The sequence below is a fragment of the Trachinotus anak genome, unplaced genomic scaffold, assembly GCF_046630095.1.
Source record: "Trachinotus anak isolate AG129_WGS33_773 ecotype Australia unplaced genomic scaffold, CSIRO_AGI_Tana_v1 ptg000004l, whole genome shotgun sequence".
Lineage (NCBI taxonomy): Eukaryota > Metazoa > Chordata > Actinopteri > Carangiformes > Carangidae > Trachinotus > Trachinotus anak.
The window spans coordinates 2,232,501-2,238,210 of NW_027273855.1; the positions used below are offsets into that span (position 1 = coordinate 2,232,501).

Genomic DNA, 5,710 nt, shown 5'->3' on the forward strand with positions numbered 1-5,710 from the left:
TCATGTTTCTTTTTTTTTTTTAAATCAGAAGGATCAAAAAAGCAAACAAAAAATAAATAAATAACATAAACTGATGAAAGTTTGATGCTAACAGCCTTTTGCTTTTTATTTGAACGAGAGAACAACCTCTGCTCCCATCTGTCCCCTCTGGCTATATGGGCAAAAGTCAATATTTCAAGAGAGCAGAGACACTCATTAAATATTTCAAACAAAGGAAAACTGACATCGCTGCCCAGTCTCTCTCTCTCTCTCTCTCTCTCTCTCTCTCTCTCTCTCTCTCTCTCTCTCTCTCTCTCTCTCTCTCTACACCTGGACTCATCAGTTCTCTGTAGCTTATCTCTACTGTCTTCTCTCCATACTAATGACAAGATTTATTCTGTGGTACATGCAGTAGATACAGGTACATGTTTTGCTTCATACTACACTAAATCTTTGTGTTTCTGCTTCACACATTTGTTACTTTCTGCTGATGTGGTGTTTCAGAGTGAGGAAAGGGTTAAAAGGAAGGTTAATGGGTTTTTTTTTCTGCTGAGGAAGGGTTGAAATGGGGGTTAATGGGTTTTAAGGTGTGGCAGTGGATCAGTGTGTAGCCACCTTAACCATTAAGTTACCTTGGTGGTCGATTCATCAGCAGGTAATCAGCAGACCCACCTTGAACCCACAGGAGCTGTTAGATTAAATAAATGTCCTCTTCGCTGCTCTCTGCTGTTAAATGATTGAACACAAAGCGAATGCAACCTGTGACCAGGTGGTGAGAGCCATGTTGTGCTGTTCTAGACACCGTCTCTCCTGAGGAAACGTCGTCTGACGCACAGGAAGTGATGTGCTTTAAAACTGCACCTGCAGCAGCGCGTTTGTAACACACAGCAGAAGAACAAGGTATTTAGCGTGAGCAGCAATGGCCACCTTGGCTGAACAGACAATGCAGAGAGTGACACCTACAGTCAAGAACATCCAAGATGAGAGACAGCGTAACGGCCCAGAAACATGCTGCTCATAATAAAAATACTACCTTAAATCAGCTCTTTGTGGTTTTTACATTTATTTTGCAGCCAATGGTTCAAACTGTGATGATGCTAAGAGCATGTTTTCAGTTTAAGACTGTGTGAAGTCTTGGTTTTATAGGTATTTCTTTCGTAGCAGATGTGTGTAGCTAAGTGTTCCATTGGGATCCAGGGCGTCACATGACCTGCAGTTTGACCTGTGGCCTCTACGTCAAAATCTCTCTAACAAGGAAGGGGCTTATAGCAGCCTGCTTCCCAAGTGTTGGGCAAATACAGCAGATTGATTTTTTTTTTTTTTAATTACTAAAAAATACTTCCCTGAGGCAGAGCTTCAGTGGAAGGAGAAAAAAATGCCACTGGATGGAATAAAGAGTTGGTGTTTTCTGGCATTACACTGAAGCTCATTGAAAAAGAAGTAAGAGCCAAAGAGGATAATATTATGGACCCAATGCCCTTACTAATAAAAAAACATAAAAAGTTTAAAAAAAGTGTGTTATAATGAACTTAGTTATCTTTTCACTGTCTAAGTCATAAATCTAAGCTAATAAGTTTTTTTTGTTGTTTGTAAACTTATCACACTGACCTCGACTAAATTCAGAGTTCATCTCTATTTTTTTGTTTAAATTGTAATTTGTTGTCATCCATGTTTGCTACTTCATTAATTTGCACTTACAAAAAACATATTTAATCTCCACAGCAATCCATCATGGATTTTAATCAGAACTGGGTACGGACCTTATTTTGGTTCCTTCTATGTTCAGCACTTGAAGATTTTGTTGGATGTGAGCACATATTTATTTATTTTATTCTTTTCAGAGTAGCCATCACACAATAGTCCTACATTCAATCTTAAAACTCCACCCATTTAGCATTGTGCTCCAGTAACATTGTCGGACACACAAAAAGAGCTGATATTGTCTTTTTTATTCCATGCATTCTTCCTAATGACCAAAACCTGACGCCTACATTACAAACAATGCAGCTCGACCACCGACAGGTCAACCAGAGATTTAGGTGTGTTATGCTAGTAGCGGCTAATGTAGCCTTTCTAACTCCACACCCTTTTTCATCTTAAAACTTGCAGTCTGAAATGACCCCACTAGAGGCAGTTTATCAGATTGTATGTAGCTCGATCTGGAGCCACAAAAGGTTTTACACAATTCTTTAAACAAGCTAAATGAGCAAAGAGGAGGCTCATCATCCTGAAAACATTTGCCAAATCTTCACTGTAATAAGCCACTATTTGTTTGGGGACATTTGTTCAAGATAAAGCCAAGAGTCAACCCACAGTGACGTCACCCACTGGTTTGTGAACAGCTGCGAGTTTGTAATTTGGCCGTCCTCATCTTCATTTTTGAAACCAGATGAAACCATATTTGGATGAGAAGGCGGAGCTGAGGAGGAGTGAGGGGTGGAGCTGACCTGCTCTGTTCTCTAGATCACTGTGTGTGGTACAGTCTGTCAATCACACAGTAGCCCCGCCCTAATGCATACCCTGCTTTATGGTCTATTTTCCTCTAAATGGAGCATAATTTAATCATGTTGTGTTGAAGACTTGAAACTAGTGATTGAGACCATAAACTCATCAGGAAAACGTTTACTGAGGTAATAAATCAGTGAGAAGTAGAGGCATTTTCCCATAGACTTCAATACAATCAGACTCTGTTTACAACCAGTGGAGTCGACCCCTGATGGTCATTAGATAGAATGAAGCTTTAAGGCTCTTCAGCATTGGCTTCACTTTTCAGACCTGGAGTCTACGTCCACTTTTATACACAGTCTATGGATAATACGCTCACACTAAACAATCACTAAGATCTAAGATAATCACCTAAGATGTCACCAAGATGGCAGAATAAGACGTTTGTGCCTAACAACAACTGGACACACAATAACTAACCTGTAACACCTTGTCGGACCATCCACTGCACCCTCACTGCACAGGTAAATGAAGGGTTAATGTGCAGGTTCAACGGTATGGTAATGGAGGGGTTGCTGTGCAGGTTGAGGTGGGTTTGGGGTGGAGGGCTTATAAAGACCTTTGAGACCTGGGATTACAGGACTCAATGGGTGAGATGACAGACAAAATGCACACCTGTGAGCTTGAAAAACATGTATACACCCACTCACACAAAAAACACACAGGTAATAATGGGGTAAAAAAGAAGAAGATGCTGATACAGCACGATAGTGAGGAAGAACGAAGAATAGGATAAAGGAGGAGAGATACTTAAAGCTTTACAAAGGCTGGTGAATAGTCAGAGAGAGGATGAGGAGGAGAAAAGACAGGGGTGGGAGAAAGGATGATACTGAGGCAGAGTGGCATGGGATAAGCCTCTGTCATTAGTTGTGGGATTTCAGCTAAAAACCTGCAGAAAAGGCAGAAGTAAATGAGATTAGAGAACAAAAGTGGCAGAGTGTGGCAGGATGGAGGGTAAAGGGAGGAGTGGAGGGATGAGGCACACAATAACCGCAGGTGTAAAAGGACCAAAGACTTCTAATCTTCTCTGTGTCCACTGGTTTCTGTATTCACCACTGATTTATAATCAAGTTGAAAAAAAGCCTTGTGTATAAGCTTCAAAAACAAAAACAGTTCATATTTCCAGGACATAAGATGTATTTAGACCTTATTATGTTCTCAAATTGAAAATATAAGTGTTACTTAACAATGCCAGCTGAAAAAGACAGATTCTCTGCAAAAGCAATAACATTTCTCTCTAAATCCCACACTTCCACTGGTGGACCATCAGGAAATAAAACATCCAAGAATCACACTCTCCCACATGCACGCAAACTCGTTCTCCTTTCCTGATTTACGCTCAGATGAATCACGCGCTGATCAAATCCAATTAAAGATCCCAAACCCACAAAATGTTCTCACTTGTATATACAGCATTCCCTCTAAAAATAAAAAGTATACACACACACACACACACACACACACACACACACACACACACACACACACACACACACACACAGTGTCCAGCAAAGCTATTATGTTACTCAAGGAAATCACCCTAATGATCAACACAGATATGGCAGAGTTCACAAACACACACACACACACACACACACACACACACACACACACACACACTCACAAGTGCATGATCCATTCCAGTACAAACACCTACACAAGGTACTCCCCAGCTTCACTATTCACAAATATAAGAAACTTAAATCATCCCACTTTTTTGGCTCAGTTATTAGAAACTAATAAAAAAAATTTTTAAAAAGAACTATTGACAGAGCATTTAACTCTCCACAGCCACACACAACTTCCTACTCTTCAAATTAAAACCTCTTCTAAATACCTTCACTTGGCAGAGATATGTCAAAGACAGAAAGAGATGCTAGAGCTTCAGGGATTATATCATTAAGTCAAAGGCTCACCGTCATCAGCAGCTTCCTCTGCCTGTGTCCTGGTTCCAGCCTCAGACGCTCCGAGTCACTTTCCCCTTGGCAGGTGCCATCATGGTCAAATAGTCCACAGGAAAGGGCTAATTTTCCCTCTGTCTCTCTTTCTTATACTCCCTCTCTGAGTCCCGTTGAGATTTGTATCACCACAAGAAAACCAGCATGTGTGTGGGTAAATGAGTGTGTGTGTATGCACACACAACTCCAAAGGTCCTGGAATTCCTGAGTCCTGCGCTAAAAGAGCAAGCGTGGTTGAGCTCCCTCTCTGTCTTTCTCTCTGCGCTCCTTTTCTTTTTCCCTCTTGCTCCCGGCCGGGGCGGAGAGGAGGGGAAGACAGTCAGGGGGTGGGACGGAAGACAGAAGCTGCTTTCAGCCAACTCTTCCTCTCTCTCTCTTCCTCTGTCTTTTTCCTTGTGTCTCTTTCTTTTTGCCTAACTTTTACGCTCTGTCATCTGCCTTGTTTTCTGTGACACATACTCTTTCATTGCTCAGCAAGGCATGAAAGCAAAGCTCCCTCTGTCATACACACACACACACTCACACCCTCCTCTTTCTTTCAACGCCACTCCCTCTGCCACAGTCCAGAGGTAAAGTCACTCCCTTGTTCTGTCACCCGGCCACAGTGTCTTTCTCCTGCTATTATGATTCAGCATGCTTCATCCTCAAAGGTTCAGCATTGTGTGTGTGTGTGTGTGTGTGTGTGTGTGTGTGTGTGTGTGTGTGTCTAAGTGATCCTGCACATTTTTTGGCAGATCTAGTTGTGATAAGGATCAGGGTGAGACTGGGATAAGGGTGCACTTAACACTTTATTTTGAAGTCCCGTCACAAAGTTCACACACTCTTTAAAACTGTCAGCTCACCCATGAGTTCGTTGTTCAACATATAACATGTTGTTGATCCAGCCATTTGTGAGTTTTGATATCGCTACATAGCCAACATTAGCATTAGCAGCTAGCAGAAATATAAGTTCAGAGTCTCAGAACTTTAGTCCTTTACTTGCTAAGAGCTGTCTCAAGGGGTGGAAAGCAACATCAGTGTGTTAACTTTGGTTTGCTTTTATTTCTATCACGTCTTTTATTCTACTGAAGTTAGCATGCTAACCAGTTAGCCTCATGTCAGCTAGACCTTCTCGTCACTTTCCAATAGCGAGTCACTGTAGCATCAGCATTGTGCCCTAAAGAAGTAGAGCTTCTCAGAGGGCTTTTTAAAACCTCTTATACTGTAAACACAACAATGGCTGAAGCTCTTGGCACATGACCATCAACACCACCCACTCCTGGCAAGAA

At 41.6% G+C, this 5,710-nt stretch overlaps 1 protein-coding gene across 1 annotated transcript in view; it reads right to left on the reverse strand.

Annotated features, from left to right (window-relative positions):
• Positions 1 to 4,695, reverse strand: part of sema3b (sema domain, immunoglobulin domain (Ig), short basic domain, secreted, (semaphorin) 3B) — a 74,787-nt gene extending 70,092 nt beyond the window's left edge. Inside the window, exon 1 of the mRNA XM_071475208.1 lies at positions 4,401 to 4,695. The gene's annotated coding sequence lies outside the window, so the exon portion shown is untranslated. The remainder of the gene's footprint in view (positions 1 to 4,400) is intronic.
• Between the last annotated feature and the right edge of the window lie 1,015 nt (positions 4,696 to 5,710).